We start from the raw sequence: 18,746 nt of genomic DNA, 5'->3' as shown, positions 1-18,746 counted from the left end.
TGTTAAAATAGCCAGTATGACTGCAGGTGTTGGGGCCAAAAGAGATAAAAAAATCAGTACTTCATTGGGACATTAACTAGGAGAGGAGGAAAGTAGTCTTACATTATGACCTGATGTTACATGCCTCAGGCTTGGAAGTAGAAGAGTTACAGCTTACAAATAACATTGCGGGGTTAGGAATATGCTAGTGCTGCCTTCTGTGGAAGATGGGGGTGGAAAATAAACATCACCTACTCTCAAAGACTTCAGCACAGTGTTCTTATGAGATAGTTGGTTTCGGTTAGGCAGTGAGTGGAGTGTTGTTACATGAAGAGGTAAGAGTGTACTTAACCCTCTGGGATCAAGGTTTCAGGTGACACGTCAGATGAGTTGGGAAGGAGAACAGCAACAGGAGAATGAATCAGAGCGAGGAAGAATAAAACAGTAGGAAAGAGCCTGCTGGGGATTCAGAAGGGCTAGGCAAGGACCTGCATCTTGGTCTTCTCCTGTGGATTACAGGGATGAGAGGTATGCATAGAACTGAATAGCCTGAAGATTTCTAATATGGACATGAAATAATTTAGTGCTCTAAGGCCCAGGTAATACAAGACAGTTGTTCCAGCTGTCTCTACTACTTCTAGGCATGCAAGAACAAGGTCATGTGTGTCTTGCCTTCCACTTCCTAGAAAGCCTTCTCCTTGATCATCTGTGTCTCTGTTTCACAGCCCCTACCTACAGATTTGATCTTTACCTTCCCTAATCTTGTCACCCAGTTTCAGAGGATAACTATTCTTCCTTCTGTTTAGTGCCAACCCACTCCCCTGTATCGCTGACCCCACCTCCACCTAACTTCCCTCTTTCTCTCTTTCTGTACAGTTCTGACCCAAACTTCATGAAAAAATAATCCACATTTGCTGCTTCTTAAGCATTCCTTCTTCCTGCCTCAACCCTATACTCTGATATCTACCCTGCCAATCAGTGGAAACCGTCCTTGCTGACCTCATCAGCCACCTCTAATTGCCATATCTGGTCAATATTTTCTCATTCTCATGTTTGTGTACTATTTGAAGTCACCTGGTAAGTACCAATTTCTTGAAACTTGACTACTTTTGTTTCCATGAATTTTCGTCTCCACCTTAACGTCCCACTTCTGATTCCTCTGAGGTCACTTCTGTTCACCTTCTTTTCTTCTCTTCTTCTTCCTTCTTCTTCTATCTTCTTCTTTTTTTTTCTTTCTTTTTCTTCTTAACTGACTTTATTTTTTGAGCAGTATTATGTTCCCAGCAAAATTGAGTGTGAAGTATAGAGAGTTCCCATGTACCCCCGTCCCACACATGCACATCTCCCCCATTGTCCACATCTCCCAGCAGAAGGTATGTTTGTTACCATTGATGGACCTACATTGACACATCATTATCACCTAAAGTCCATGGTTTTCATTCAGGTTCACTCTTGGTGTTCTATATCCCATGGGGTTTGACAAATGTGTTCTGACATGTATCCACCTTTGCAGTGTATAGAATAGTTTCAGTGCCCTCAAAATCTTCTTTGTCATCTATTCATTCCTCCTTTTCCCTAAACCCAAACTCCATAGATGAGCCTTTTCAAGAGTTTCATATAATTGGAATCATACAGCAAGTAACCTTATTCAGATTGGCTTCTTTCACTCAGTAATATGCATTTAAGGTTCTTCCATGTCTTCATAGCTGGATAGCTCATTTCTTTTTATCACCAAATAATAATTTGGTGGTCCAAATGTACTACAAATGATCTGTTCATCTACCATTCATTGTATATGTATGTGTATATATATATATGTGTATGTGTGTGTATACATTTATATATATTTATTTTATATTTAATTTTTATATATTATATATTTATTTATATGATTTATAAATTTGTATATATTAATTTATATATATGTGTATGTATAAAATTCCATTTATGAGAGTTACCTAGGGTGGTCATATTCATAGAGACAGAAAGTAGAATGATGGTTGCTAGGACCTTGGGGGAGGAAGGAATGGGAAATTATTTAATGTGTATAGAGTTTCACTTTTACAAGAGGAAAAGAGGTCTTAGAGATTTGATACAGCATGAATGTATTTAAGACTACTGAACTGCACACTTAAAAATGGTTAAGATAGTAAATTTTCTGTTATGTGTATTTTACCACAGGTTTTGTTTTTAGTCTTTTTTTTTTTAAAGATTTATTTATTGGACAGACAGAGATCATAAGCAGGCAGAGAGAGAGGGAGGGGGAAGCAGGCTCCCTTCTGAGCAGAGAGCCCGATGCGGGGCTTGATCCTAGGACCCTGAGATCATGACCTGCGAAGGCAGAGGCTTTAACCCACTGAGCCACCCAGGCGCCCCTCTTTTTTTTTTTTTTTTTTTTTTTTAGAGAGAAAGAACGTGCGCGCACGTCGGGGAGGGGGAGAGGGAGGAGAGAGAAAATCTCAAGCAGACTCACACTATGTGTGGAGCCTGACATAGGGTTTGATCCCACAACCCTGAGATCATGACCTGAACCAAAACCAAGAGTTGGATGCTTAACTGACTGAGCCACCCAGATGCCCTTTACCACAATTTTTAGATGAAAAAGTATTTCAGTCCCCCCATTTTTATTTGATCAAGCCAATTACTTACATATTAGTATATTTAGGTAAAGTTGATTAGTATTAAGAAGAATGTTTTCTCCTTTTTAAATTTGATGGTACAGGAACATTTTGCCATGAATTTTCTGCAATAGCATTGATGAATCCATTCAGTTATTCTGCAAACTATGTGATTTCTTAAAATTAAGACATATAGGTTTATGTTGTAATTAATTTTTACCTAACAATTTTAGGCAATTCCCTCTTTTTCTCACTTGTATTTGTGCTTTTTAAAGCGATTTTTGCTTGTACTATAAATCTTGAGATATATCTTATTTGTTCATCAACAAATAGCATTTATTGATAATATCATGTCAAATTTATCCTTTATTAAATGTATTACCTTAATAAATTTCTTCTTTTTTATAAAGATTTTAAAAAATTTATTCTTTTGCGAGAGAGACACAGCATGAGAGAGAGAAAGAGAGAGAGAGAACATGCATGCAAGGAGGAGCAGGGGGAAGAGGAAGGAGAGAGGGAGAAGCAGCCTTCTCACCAAGCAAGAAGCCTGATGTGGGGCTTGATCCCAGGACCCTGGGATCATGACCTGAGCCGAAGTCAGATGCTTAATGGACTGAACCACCCAGGCACCACAGTAAATTTGTTCTATGAAAGTTCTGTATAAGACATTTATTTTCATCTTTTGCATGAGCCCTTTTCATTATCTCAAAGCATATATCCTTCATAACCATTTATAAATATATTATAAAATAATATATATTATATAATTGTTACTGTAAACATAGGTATAAAATACAATTTTTAATCATCAGAAAGTCTGTAGTTTAGTGAGAGATACTAACACATATATTGTTAAATGCAGCACAGAGCAGAGTGACAAAGTCTACAGTAAATGTACAAATCAAATTGTATGGCAGTTCAAAGGAGAAAGAGAGCATGTGATCTAAGCTTTGAAAGATTAGTAGGACTTTTCCAGTAGGGGTAAAATGGGATGGGAGAACATCAGACTTTTTGACTTGTGTTTATTATTAAAAACCGTCTTAGGGATGCCTCGGTGGGTCAGTCGGTTAAGCATCTGCCTTCGGCTCAGGTAATGATTCCAGTGTCCTGGGATTGAGCCCCACATCGGACTCCTGGCTCAGCAGGGAGCCTGTTTCTTCCTCTGCCTCTGCCTGCCACTCTGCCTGGCTGTGCTCTCTTTCTCTCTGATAAATAAATAAATAAAATCTTTTAAAAAAAGAAAAACAATGGTCTTAAAGAGCAGTACATTAATACTAAATCTTCATCAGGAAAGCATTTTCTAGTGTAGCCTTTTTGTAAAACAGACTGGTGATTCCTCAGATGTGAAAACAGTTCCATATAACCTGGCAGTTCCTCTTAATATACCTAATTGAAAATGAAAACAAGTCAACACAGGGGCGCCTGGCTGGTTCGGTCAGTGGAACATGGGACTCTTGATCTTGGGGTTGTAAGTTCAAGCACCACTTTGGGTGTGCAGATTACTTAAAAATAAAATCTTTAAAAAAAAAAAGAAAAAACATCAACACAAACACTTGTACATGACTTTACATAGCAACATTAATCATAATAGTCAAAAGTCAACTCCCATGTCTGTCAGCTGATCAAATGGACAAATGTGGGACATCCATACAATAGAATATTTTTCAGCAATAAAAAATGAAGTACTGATACATGCTACAACATGGATGAACCTTGAAAACATCATGGTCAGTGAAAGAAACCATCACAAAAAGCTATATATTATATGATTTCCTATTCTGGACATTTCATTTAAATTCAATCTATGGAGACAAAAAGTAAATTAGTAGTCACCCAGGCCTAGGGACTTGGGGGGAAAGGGGGAGTGACTGCCGATGAGGTTTCTTTTGGAAGGGATGAAAAGTTTCTAAAACAGATTGTGTTGGTTTCACAATCTGAATACACTAAAAACCATTGAATTTTACATTTTAAATGGATGAAGTTTATAGTGTGGGAATTATATCTCAATAAAGTTGTTTTTAAAAAGCATTTTATGGTGTACCTAGCCAGCTCAGTCCATAGAGCATGCAGCTCTTGATCTCAGGGTCATGAGTTCAGGTCCCATGTTGCCAGTGGAGCCTAATTAAATAATAAAAATAAAAATAAATAATAATAATGGAGCATCTGGGTGGCTCAGTCGGTTAAGCATCTGACTCTTGATTTCAGCTCAAGTCGTAATCTCATGGATTGTGAGATTGAGTCCCATGTTGGGCTCTGTGCTGAGCATGGAGTCTGCTTTAGATTCTCTCCCTCTCCTCCACTGCTTATGCTTGAGCTCTATCCCTCTCTCTAAAATAATAATAATAATAATGATTAATAAGAAAGCATTTTCTGACAAAACTCTATTAAACCAATCTAAGTCCTTGGACAGTTTTCTATACAGTTCATTCCTTCATTTAACAAATATTCGTGTGTCTACTATATGCCAGGCACTGTTCCAGGCAGTTGAACTATTTCTATTACTTTTCACTTCAGTTTTTCATAAAATTATTTTTCTTGGTGATTACTCTCTTCTTTGTATATTTTGCAATAAACATGAGTTAAAAACAAGTATAAAAATTATAATATCTTAGTTTTTATTAGTCTGTTAGAGTGTGTATAGTGGCTATTTTTTTATAGATTCCACTTTTCAGGATCAGATTTTACATATCTGTACTATGTTGAGAAGGGCAGCTCGGTGCTTTAAGTCCTTTAAGCATAGAAGTCTTCCAGCTCAGGTTATGATCTCCGATCTCAGGGTTGTGAGATGGAGCCCTGAACTGGGCTCTATGCTCAGTGCAGTCTGCTTGGGATTCTTTCCATCTTCCTCTCCCTCCCCTTCAGCTCATGCAAAAGTACTCTCTCTCTCTCTCTCTCAAATAAAACTGTGTTAAGAATTAATTTTTGTGGCAATTCATATAGACAAAAGCAATTTTAATCATTTTAGCTAGTGAGTTATTTTAGCCACTTTTTATAAAAAGATTTATTTATTTATTTGAGAGAGAGAGCATGAATGCATGCCCAAGGGGAAGGGCAGAGGGAGAGAATCTTCAGGCAAACCCCACCCCGTTCCCCCCTCCCCCCAGCACAGAGCCCCTCATGAGTCTTGATTTCAAGATCCATGAGACCATGACCTGAGCCAAAACCAAAGGTCAGCACCTAATGAACTAGGCTACCCAGGTGACCCTTGAGCCACTTTTATGCTTACTATTGATACAAATAATATTTGTTATAGATTGGATAAAAAAAACTTCTAGAATTTTTCTTTCTTAGCTAAACCAAGAGGAAATTTTGAGCATTGCCCACCAGCTCTATATTACGGTTTAGGGAACAAAGATCTTGGGGGTCAAAATGTCATGCTTTGGGGTAGGAGAGAAACAGACTTAAGCAGGAGCACCGAACCGTGAAAGTGGACAGTGTGGAGAACATGTCTAGGTAGTGAAGCAAAACAACATGTTTGGGGGCTGTAATGAAGGGCAAGACAGCATCTGGGATCAGACGGATGCTATTCTGCAAAGACCGAATTTTATTCTGTATGCAGTATGACCTTGAACCCACCACACCCTTTTTTTTTCTGATCTTAAAATTAATTCAAGATAAGTATAGAGAATTTATAGGAAAATATATAAAATTACAAGGACAAAAATTTACCCATCAGAGATAATTACTGTTAAATTTTTATGAAATGTACCTTTCCAGTTTCTCCCCATTTGTTTTTTACACAGTTGAAGAAAAATTACATACACAATATTTATTCTGCTTCTTTTTTTTTTACTATTATAAGCATCTTCCACATTATTAAACACTTTAGCATGTTATTTTAATAGTGGCAAATGTAGTATTCTTTCATGAATGAACTATAAATAACAATTCTTCTATTTTGGACATTCTTTTTTTTTAAATTTATTAATTTTTATTTTTATTTGACAGAGATCACAAGTAGGCAGAGAGGCAGGCAGAGAGAGAGAGGAGGAAGAAGGCTCCCCGCCAAGCAGAGAGCCCGATGTGGGGCTCGATCCCAGGACCCTGGGATCATGACCTGAGTTGAGGGCAGAGGCTTAACCCACTGAGCCACCTAGGCACCCCTGTTTTGGATATTCTTATTACTTCCAATCTATCCCTTCTCTTGCCCATTCTGAGCTCTTTCCCACAAACATTTGAATGTGAGGTACAAGCAAGCTCTGTGATGATGTGTGGTAGGCAGCTGAAAGTTTATGTCTGAAACTGAGCAAGATTGTCAGGATTGCATAATTAGATTTTTAAATAATCCATATGGACAGATAATAAAAAGCCAGAGATGACATATAGAATAAAACATAAAGGCCGGAGGATAGAACTTTGGTAGACAAAGATCTAATTAAGGAAAATGAGTCTAAAATTTTCAAGAAGAATGTGGTTATCACAGAAGTTACCTGAAGAAAAATCTTTAGAGGAGAGTGTTCAGCTCTGCCTTAGTATGAGAGAGAGAGAGTGGTGTGAGAACTGCTCTCTTTATTTGACAATTAGCAAGTCTGGTGAACTTTTTTTTTTTTGAGGCATAACTGACATTTAACATTATGTTAGTTTCAGAGGTACAACGTAATGACTTGAGACTTGTATACATTACAAAATCACCACCACTATAATAAGTCATCTGCCACCATATGTAGTTACAAAAATTTTTTATTGTGATGAAAACTTTTAAGATCTACTCTCAGAAATTTTCAAATTGCAATACAGTATTATTAGTATAGTCACCATGCTGTGCATTATATCCTTGTGACTTATAACTGGTAGTTACCCATTTGATCCACTTATCCATTCATACATCAGGACACTGAGGCTATTTTCATATCTTGGCTATTGTAAGTAAAGCTTGTTTATTATTGTTAATAATCTTTGTTTTTGTTTTTGTTTTCTATAAATGGATCTTATGGTAGTTTTATTTTTAATTTTCTGAGGAACCGCCGTACTGTTTTCCACCGTGGCTGCATCAATTTACATTCCCACCAGCAGTGTACATGCATTTCCTTTTTTCCACTTCTTTACCAGTACTTATTTCTTATCTTTTTGATTCTTCCCTTTCTGACAGGTGTAAAGTGGCATCTTATTGTGGTTTTGATTTGCATTGCCTTGATGATTAATGATGTTGAATATCTTTCCTTATACCTGTTGGTCATCTGTATGTCTTCTTTGGGAAAATGTCTACTCATTTACTCTGCCCATTCTTTATTCAGATTTTTTTTTATTATTGAGTTGTAGAAGTTCTAATTTTGGATCTTAACCCCTTATTGAACATATGATTTGTAAATATTTTCTCCTATTCAGTTCAGTAGACTGCCTCTTCATTTTGTTGATGGTTTCCTTTGCTCTGCAGAAGTTTCTTAGTTTGATATAGTGCTATTTCTTTGTTTTTGTCATCTTTTCTTTTAGAGTCAAGCCTGAAAAATCATTGTCAAGAACTATGTCAAGGAGCTCACTACCTGTGTTTTCTTCTGGGAGTTTCATGATTTCAGGTCTTATGTTCAAGTTTTTAATCCAGTTTGAGTTAATTTTTGCGTATGCTGTAAGATAGTGGTCTAATTTCATTCTTTCACATGTGGCTGTCCAGTGGTGAATTTCAGAGTGTAGTTTCGTTAGCGTCATAGGAGCAGAATCCAAGTTTCAGGAAGTCAGGGAGTGAGCAAGTGGTGAAGCAGCAGAAGTATTGAGTGTAACTGTGCTTTTGGGAACTTTGTTAATGAAGAGGAGAAAAGTGAATTAGTTAAAAGGGGGAAACAGGAAAGAACAGTAGTTTTATGTATTTATTTTTAGAATGGAGACCCAAACATTCTAGGTTGGGGCGAAGAAACAGTGTAAGAGAAAATAGGGGTAGAAATATTTAAAACAAACCCATGATTGAACACCTTTCTGTTATATCAAAAAAAAAAAAAAAAATTATTTTTTCCTTTCCTGAAACCTATTTACTAGTTTCAGAAGAAATTCTCAGGCTTTCCCTAATCAAATGCTATTCCCAAACATTGTGGCTTAGAAACTAGCTTACACCCAAGTCTTACTTTATCTTAATGAAATGAGGAAGTAACCATAGTATTGATTTTGGACCTTACATGTTTGCTTCATTTCATTTTAGTGAGTCATCATTAGCATAGCATTGGAATAAACTCATTTAGTGACATTTTCTTTCTAGTTAAAATTCTATATATTTCCTTGTTTAAAGACTGCAGCTACATTTCAATAGCTATTTCTGGGAATTCTCTAGTGCTGGTGTCTAAACATAAAATTGTTAACTTTTTTTTTAAAAGATTGTTAACATTTTATCTTGTTATCTTTTGAGGCCAGGTCAGGGTCCCATAGGGTCTTGTTTTTGTTTTGTGTTTTGTTTTACAAACACAAACACCCCTTATTACACAGAGAGGTTATCAGCCTGGACACGAAGGTCTCCACATTTTGGTCATTTCATATGTGTAAGGAATGACTTTCAGAAAGCTCAAATGACTGTCTTCCTTGGAGTGTCCTAGAAACATCACTATTTTCTCTGCGTCCAAGGCAGAGACAATTTTAGAAATAACAGTCCCAGGAACATAGAAAAGATTGTTCATAGTCCCTGCAAAAGAAAATAATTAGATCCAAATTTTGCTCACAGGCTAAATTAGTGAAGTACTTTTTATAAACAACCGTAAATGTCCTTTACAATTTCTATTAATGGATTTCTGTTCATGAAAAAATTAACTCAGTGATTAAGTTACTAATGCTAAGCATTTGTAATTATAGACAACTGAACCCTATAAGCACTCTCATTATACTAACACAGTGTAAGCCTTCATGAAACAACCAGGAATTCAGTAATACCTGCCGTATTAGCTCTTGCCAGCTCCTCATTTGAAAAACTATGTATGAGTGCCAAGTAAACCAAAATGAATTTGAGAGTTATTTTTGCTAAAGTCACCCATATAAAACCAGCATCCAAAAAAAAAAAAAAAAGTTGAGAAGCTATTTAAATATTCATTGCAGTTTTTCTAACTCACCTTCTCTGGTCCCCGTGGGGTTTCCTTCCATGTGAGGAATGGTATCAGACCTGTCAAGCAACGCAGTATGATGCATAATCACGGAGCTTACACTGACTGTGGTAACTGTCAGCAGGAGATACCCCGGGTTTCTGCTATCAAGAAATCTCCCAGCCCACAGGCTCAGTATTGTCCTTCTCTGTTCTACCCTGGACTGCATCCTTTTGCTGCCATCCAGCTGTCTCCCCTCTTCATCTCGTCCCCAGACCTCCCTTCAAAGTAGCACTCACCAGACTGTGTTGCCATGACTTATTTTAATTCACTCGTTTTACATTAGTTTTTCCTCACTATTATACCATTAACATTATTTTTAAGAATTACCAAGACAGCCAGAGTAGAGCCTTCACAGCACAGTTTTCCTGCTGTTTTGTCGCATTCCAGCTGTGTCACTGGCTCATTTCACTCCAGATCTCAAGAATATAAGCATTCTACATTCTTCTCCTCATCTGTATCTTCAAATCAGTCCTAATGGGCGTGCATGTTCTTTTAAATTCACTACTTAATATTACTGAAGCAAATAAACCTCCTCTAATACTCTAGAGTTTCCTTTCAATAATTATGCTTGTTAAAATACCCAAGTGGGAGTACTTCCGTAACACACAGCAAAACTTCACTGAAGTCCCATCTTTCTTGCTCTCAATATCTTTTATTTGCAAGGCAGCTCCCGACACATATAAAATGTCTCAGGAATTTATCAAAACAAGAGAATAATTTTACCCAGGGACTCAGGAATTGTATCATAGAAAAAGCTTTTGAGTGAAGTCTGGATTCACAACATTTTGTTCTTTACACAGTGCTATATATATGTAAAATAATAGTACTATAGATATATGATTTATATATGAATAATGTAAGTAATTATTTATATTTTATATATGACTTATCTATATAACATATATATAAATTAAATATCATTTGATTTTTGGGTACCTGGGTGGCTCAGTCGGTTAAGTTTCAGCTCTTGATCTCAACTCAGGTCTGGATCTCAGGATTATGAGTTCAAGCCCCACACTGTGCTCCACACTGGGTATGAAGCCTACTTTAAAAAAAAAAAAAAGAAAAGAAAAAAAAAAGAAACTAGACTTGAGCCCAAGTCTTCTGAACCTAAACTTTTTTCCCTCCCCAGTAGACTGTGTAGATCGGGTTGGATGGTAGGAAAAGAACAGAGCACATTTGGGAGGCACCCCAAAGGAGAAAATATCCCAAAGGCAGGTGTGCAGTGCAGGGACATAAAGCCCAGGTAGGAAATAGTGGGTAATTCAGTTTAGTGAAGAATCGGTGAAAGTAAATTGTAGGGAATCAAATTTGGGAGGTTAAGGGCAGGCCGTGAGGGCTGAGGATGTAGTTGAAGAATTGGCCATTTAATCTACAGACAAAATGGAACCATGCCATTTCTTGATGTGGAAAGTGGCTAATTGAATATGTGATAGAAGATCCAAGCTATTTACGGCTGTTATTTTTACACGTTTTTAGACTATGCAGAGAGAACAAAAAGTCCTTTTGTTCAAAAGCAAAGTATTTTTGAAAGAATAGGTAACTCAGTAACTTGGTTTCTTGCCCTTTTTTTGATTCTTAAGGTCTTTTAATTCATGATTCTTATTCTTGCACAACATTCTTGTCTTATTTAGAAAGGATACCTGTGTAGTAACTTTTTGCTTTGCTTTGCTTTGCTTTGTTGTTGTTTGGGTATTTTTAGTCCTTGCGTGTCTGACAGAATATCCTTTTTTCCTTCAAACACAATGGGTAGTTTGGACTAGGCATAGAATCCACAGTTCACATCTGCTTATTAGTTCTGTGAAGTTAATCCCTTTTCCCTTTAAGAGTTGTAGAGAACATATTTTCATTCCTATGTATATAACTTAATTTTAAGTACATGTGTTCATGAAAGATTTCACCTTATTGAAATAGGGAAGCTTTGTGTAGTTTTCTTTTCTTTTTTTTCCTCAATTTAAAATTTTGACTTATTTAAGTACCCGAAAACATTCTACAGTGGAACTGTTATTAGACGCTGCTTCTACTGTGCTTTGGCCCACACACACACAACCATGCTGTTTGCAGAGGACTTGAAATGCCACTGATAGTTTAAAAACTGTATACCTGGGACGCCTGGGTGGCTCAGTTGGTTAAGTAGCTGCCTTCGGCTCAGGTCATGATCCCAGCGTCCTGGGATCGAGTCCCACATCGGGCTCTTTGCTCATCAGGGAGCCTGCTTCTTCCTCTGCCTCTGCCTGCCATTCTGTCTGCCTGTGCTTGCTCTCTCTCCCTCTCTCTCTCTGACAAATAAATAAATAAAATTAAAAAAAATAAAAACTGTATACCTGGTGGAGAAGTGAGAAGGACAGTTTAATGCTTCATTTGGATCCAGAGGCGTATCAAATTAACAACAGCTCCCATCAGCAAACATGTGTTTCATGATGATATCCAAGAAGAAATGGTTGGTAGTAGACAATTTAGAAACACTTCCCTTAAAAAGTTTCAGATCACAACCCTTGCAGAAAACACTGATGCCCAACACACTGATTCTTGGTCCAGGAAACATGGGTCTTCCAGGTTCCACATGGCCAGGGTTCCCTGACAATCCCATTTGTGTGCTGTAACTGTGAGACTCCTTTGGACCAAACAGAGAGCAGGTGGGTTCTGTACACCATCATTCATCGTGGATGGCAGTGTAAAAAATGATCCAAATGACCATGACCAAGGCAACAGATGTCATAAACCCTTCTTTTGTGAGCTCCCATGTGCCACCATATTCTTCCTCACCTATCTATAGGTAGTTGCTGAATTAGAGGTATAGGACTTCTGCACTGATCAGCAGAATCCTGCTATTCCCAGGAAACCTCACAATGGTAACACTCCCCAAATGACACCTAGGACCACAGGGATGATCTGTTGGAACCAGTAGATTGCATCTAAAAATTCGTCCTTGTCCTCCCAGGCTGCATCGCTCTGTAGCACCTTGCTCCAGACAGAGACTTTGGGGGTCCTGTTGGCCAGCTGCTGCTGAGGCAGCTCCTTTTTTTTTTTTCCCCTAAAGTTCTATGTAATTTTCGTTAAATTTTCTGAAACTATACTGTGTATTCTTAAATTTGTAGTATAAGGTCTTTCCTTAGATTAGGAATGGGTTTTTCTCTGTTACTTCCATTTTTTTAATTGTTTCCTTCATCTCTGCTGTCCTTTCTAGAAAGTAGGGAAGTAATGCTATATAGAATGTGTATGTTTACAGCAAAACAAATTAATTTTCTTGGGTGATAAAATATTCTTGTTAGGGGTGCCTGGGTGGCTCAGTGGGTTAAGCCTCTGCCTTCGGCTCAGGTCATGATCTCAGGGTCCTGGGATCGAGGCCCACATTGGGCTCTCTTCTCATCAGGGAGCCTGCTTCCCCTCCTCTCTCTGCCTGCCTCTCTGCCTGCTTGTGATCTCTCTCTGTCAAATAAATAAACAAAATCTTTAAAAAAATTCTTTTTTTTTTTTTTAAGATTTTATTTATTTATTTGACAGAGAGATTACAAGCAGGCAGAGAGGCAGGCAGAGAGAGGAGGAAGCAGGCTCCCTGCTGAGCAGAGAGCCCGATGCGGGGCTCGATCCCAGGACTCTGAGATCATGACCTGAGCCGAAGGCAGCGGCTTAACCCACTGAGCCACCCAGGCGCCCCAATCTTTAAAAAAATTCTTGTCAAAAATATTTATTTTGATACATGAGAATCATGAAATTTTAGCATCTACTTTAACACTTGTTTCTAAATGAAGATGTTGAAGTGTTAGGTTAAGTGACTAGTTACAACTCACTTATCTAGTTCATAATAGAAAACATCTTGATTTTCTATCCTTTGCTCTTTCTATATATCATCCTGCTTTTCTTTCACTGGCTGTTAAGCTGAGAAGTTACAAATAGAAAAACTGTGTGTTAACTGACAGTTGAACTGGGTGCTAGTCTTCCTTTTTTATATTATTCTAATGGTTTCTATAAAATACTTAGAAATGTGACCAAAAAGTATATAGAAAAAATAATCTATGACTATATATATATGGGAACTTAAATACATGTCTCTTTTGGCGAACATAAATTCATATTTTTTTTTTTATTTGACAGACAGAGATCACAAGTAGACAGAGAGGCAGGCAGAGAGAGAGAGGAGGAAGCAGGCTCCCTGCTGAGCAGAGAGCCCGATGCAGGACTCGATCCCAGGACCCTGAGATCATGACCTGAGCCGAAGGCAGCGGCTTAACCCACTGAGCCACCCAGGCGCCCCATAAATTCATATTTTACTCATAAAACAACTACTCAGTTATCATACTATAAATATTGGCATAATTTTGCATACTTTTAAAAATTTGACTTGTCCTGTTAGGACATCTGCTAAATCACTGAATGACCATCTTTCTTGCATGTGACTACAAAGATTTTTTTTAAATATATTCAGATTATGAACATTTAAGTATTCAAACATTTATTTGGGGACCTACTGTATGCCAAGTAGCAGTGTGTGTCTCTAAATGAAATGTCTCTAAATGAACCCAGGACAGTTCTAGGTTGGGGAGCCTGGATGGCTCAGTCACTTGAGCATCTGACTCCTGGTTTTGACTCGGGTGATCATCTCAGGGTTGTGGGATGGAGCCCCACATCAGGCTCCATGCTCAGCAGGGAATCCGCTTGAGATTCTCTCTTTCCCTCACCTTCTGCTCCTCCTGCCCACCTAGATCCTGCTCTCTCTCAAACAAAATCTTAAAAAGAAAAAAAAGGAAAAGGAAAAATTCTGGGCAATGAACAATGATCTGTGGACAAACTTGCCTGCATTAGAGCATGTTTTCTCTTCCCTTCCTCATGATGAAAGAGGAGCCCTGTTGAGGGCTTCTGTTGAGCCCCAACTGTTGTTCAATTCACATTCCTTTTGACATTCTCAGAGATGGGTCCGCCCTGGTGCCATTATTCATACCCCCTCAAATCTTTGACTTTTCTTTTTAGTGGTTGTTTCCTATCAGTGCTAAAACATGCTTAAATCTCCTGCATGTTAGTTGAAATCTTCTTTCTACCCCATGTCCCTATCCGACTGCCACCTCGTTTTCTCCAGTCTACTACTACTATTTCTACCTCCTCGAGTGATCTGCCTTCCACCCTCACCTTTGCATTGAAACTACACTTGCTGGTGTTCTCCATGTTCTCAGTGACTTCATTTTTGCTGCTTTTTCATCATTATCTTACCTGCCCTCTTTGAAACAATTGATATTCTTGGGCAACTCCTTCTTAAAAATCCTTTCCTTGGTTTCAGTGACAACAGGATCTCCTTTGCTTCTCCCTTTACCCTTTGGTCTCCTTTGCCTGCCCCTTTCTCCTCCCATAACTTACATATCAGTGTTCCCTAGAGTTCCAGACTCTTCCCTCGTACCTTCCTGCTCTACCCACTCTCCCTGAATGGCCTTATCCATACCCATGATCTCAATAACCATTAACGTGCCAAGGACCTAACATTTGTACTTTCAGCTGTGTGCTCTTTTTGAATTCTAGGTCTATATATCTGTCTACCTACTGGACATTTCTGAATGAGGGAACTCTCAGGCTCCTCAACCTCAAAATGTCCAAACTCTGGATCATCATTTCCTTCACTAACACTACCAGCAGAATGAATGAATGAATGAATGAAAATCCCCTGTGTTCAGTTTTTTCTGCTGAATGATAGTACTGTCCACCCAGCTACACAAGTCAAAAATGCCTCTAGAGTACAAGAGATTCATATATGCTTAGTGTTGTAACTAAAAGTCACAATTTTACGGATCTATTTTATTGTTGGAGTCTTAAAATATATATATATTTTTGCTTCAGTTCCCAAAGGTTCATTTTCTTATGCATCTACATCACTTAGAAAATAGAAACCTCCTTTGATTGTTGAAGAAAATTCCCTACTTATAAATTTAATCATTATTTCTCTCTGGTGGACAAATGTTAGGTAGACTTAGAACTACTTATATTCTTAATAATAGTAACTTCTCACATTTATTATTGAGATCCACTGTAAGCCAGACACTGTTCCAAACACTGTGTGTAATAATTCACTTAGTTTCCAAAAACTGCCTTGAGGTGTAGGTACTATTACCACCCCTGTTTCGTGGAGGAGGGGACATAAGTTCAGAGAGGTTAGGGAATGTGCCCAGAATGACAGCTAACAAGTAGCAGAGGCAGGATTTGAACCCAAGCAGACTGGCTCTGGATATAAGCCCTAACCTCCATGCAATAATATTATCTGGCAAAACAGCTTGCATTCCTTACAGCAGTTTTTGATCCCTGTTTCTAAAAAGTTTAAAATACTTGAAATTACCAAGGCATGGCATAATTTTAAATATATGTGTAGATTATACATATGCAAGTTATTCTTAGAATATTAAAAATGCAGTTTGCTGGTATAGTAACTAAGTTATAAAAAAAGGATCCATAATTTTCACTTTATATTAATTTTTTTAAAGACTTTTTAGACTTTTTTTTAATCTTGGAGGATAAACAGTGGTCGTAGCAACATTTATCTTCTTTTAAGTCCTTTGCTTATGTATTTTACAATCAGCAACTTTATCGTTTATCTTAGAAATACTTGACTTTCCACAGTATCAACACAAATCCTATTCTTTTGCTTTGTTTCTTGAAAGTGGTTAAGCAACCATATAAAACTCATAGGAAATTAATGACTCATATAACGGAAAACATTACTAAATGTGACTTTTGTCTCAGTTGCCAAGTAGTCTGAGTTTGTTTCCATGGTAACCCATCAGTATAACAAACTGTCACGAACTAGCTTTGCCACTTTTTTTGTTTGTTTTTGTAGTTTGGACAGCTTTCTGGCAGCTGTGTGTATGTGCATGTATATTTGTGTGCATGTGTACACATTAAATATTATCACAAAAAAATCTGAGTAATTGCCTTGGGCATGCAAAACTTTTTCTTTTTTAGAGAAATTGTTTAATATTCCAGGGCTATTACTCTCATGACATAAAATCAAAAAGATCCCCTAAATTATCATCTTTTTCTACTTGAATTCCTTTTAAGAAAGGACAGCTATTTTTAAGCTTGTAATTTTTTAAAAGTTGTTTCAAATATTGGTTCATTTGAAGTATATGTAATCATAGAAGCATCTGCCAGAGACAAGGCAGAGAAAAAAGGAAAGTAGGACTGCATCCTGGGAGATGAGGACTGAATGGAATGAGGGAGGAAGCCAATTTGGCCAGTTCTTGGCAGCCCCTCCCCTGGGTGGCAGTACCCAAGGATAAAGAATGGCAGACACTGAGGCATTCACGGGAACCAAGGCAGACATGACACCAGGCTTTCATCTGAACCTGAGTTGGGGAATGATTCTTAGAGCAGGTCATTTAATTCTTAAGTAAGAATTAAATGGGTGAATGTAGAAAGTTGAAAGGGAGAGTAGATGGCATACAGAGGAAAGAAAACCTCATGAACATACAAATGGGCATACAAATGAGAAATAGTGTGAAGTACATGGGGAATGACAAGCCGTATGAGACAGACAGGGTCAAGAGACTAAAGATAAGCAGAACCTAATCATGGCAATGTTAAGTAGGTTGGAGCTAAGATATGGGGAAGTGGTGAATGATTTTATTATTTTTTTAAAAATTTATTTACTTACTGTAGAGAGAGAGTGAGGGGGAGAGCCAGAGGGAGAGAGACTCTCAGGCAGACTCTGCACTGAGCACAGAGTTGGAATGCAGGGCTCAGTCCCACAACCCTGAGATCAGGACCTGAACTGAAACCAAGAGTCAGATACTTAACTGACTGAGCCACTCAGAGCCCCCTTCAGTGAAGAAGGATTTTAAACAGAGGAATGACATTATGAAATTTGTTTCTTCAAAGGAGCTCTCTGGTAGCAATGAGAAAGATTGATTTGAGTGAGGATCATTTAGGAGGCTGTTGCCATATTTCAAGGAAGAGCTATTGAAGGACTGAATGAGGGTAGCGTTGCTAGACACAGAAAAGGGGTTGATTTAGGAATAATTGTGAAATAACATAGGCAGGAGTCGGTAGTTGGGACTGTTTATTTGTGACTGATGCATGATATTTATTTATTCAGTCAACAGCTATTTATCTAGTGTTTACTGTGGTTGGTGTGTATTGTCCAGAGTGTTTTGCTTGGCTGTTATTTTTGCCTTCGCCATTTCTGAGTTTGTCCTCCAGTAAGGATTCTTTGTTGTGTGATATCATGAGTTAATTAATGATCATGTACACTTTTCATAGCCTTAATTCACCCCAACCTGATCTCTTGGCTCCTTACTTTCTTACTTTCACATAAGAACCTGCTCCCGAGTCTTAGCGTATAGGTCAGTCTACTACTTGGGAGACAGTATTCATGTGTCTGCATAGTGTCTTAATTCCTAGCAAGTGGATCTGAGCTTATTTGTGGCTTCGTTGGGTGGGGCTATACAGGTCATGAAAAATATATACAATATATACAAAAATGTGCACAAAACATTTCATCCATAATATTTTATTTTTTAGCTTTATTGAAGTCTAATTAACAAATTAATTATATATGCTTAAGATGTACAACTTGATGGGGCACCTGGGTGGCTCAGTCAGTTGGGCATCCAGCTCTCGATTTCAGGTCAGGTCATGATCTTAGGGTCCTGGGATCAAGCCCTGTGTTGGGCTCTGCACTCAGTGGAGAGCCTGCTTGGGATTTGCCCTTTCTCCCTCTGCCCTTCCCCCCTAGTCATGTGTGTACTCTAACTCTTGCATTCTTTCTCTTAAATAAATAAATAAATAAATATTATTTTAAATAAAATAATTAAATATTTATTGTTTTATATTTATAAATATTTATATTTATATAAATATAAATGTGTACATTAATATAAATAAATATAATATATTTAATATAAATAAATATTTATATTTACTTATAAATTTATTTAATTAAAATAATTAAAATTTATTGTTTTATAATTTCTTAAATAAAGAAATATTTTAGAACAGGTAACTTGAGATGTTTAGATTTATGTATACATTCTAAAATGATGACCACAATCAAGCTAATTAACATATCCATCACCTCACATAGTTACCTGTTTTTTCTGGTGAGAACATTTAAGATCTG

The 18,746-nt window shown here is 37.5% G+C and overlaps 1 protein-coding gene and 1 pseudogene across 1 annotated transcript in view; one reads left to right on the top strand and one right to left on the bottom strand.

Moving 5' to 3' along the window:
- Window positions 1-18,746, top strand: part of EEIG2 (EEIG family member 2) — a 91,847-nt gene that overhangs the window by 18,588 nt on the left and 54,513 nt on the right. The window lies entirely within an intron of this gene.
- Window positions 12,306-14,812, bottom strand: LOC125099086 (respirasome Complex Assembly Factor 1-like; annotated as a pseudogene).

Source organism: Lutra lutra, chromosome 4, assembly GCF_902655055.1.
Source record: "Lutra lutra chromosome 4, mLutLut1.2, whole genome shotgun sequence".
In the NCBI taxonomy this organism is placed as follows: Eukaryota; Metazoa; Chordata; class Mammalia; order Carnivora; family Mustelidae; genus Lutra; species Lutra lutra.
This window is presented reverse-complemented; position numbering and strand designations above follow the sequence as displayed.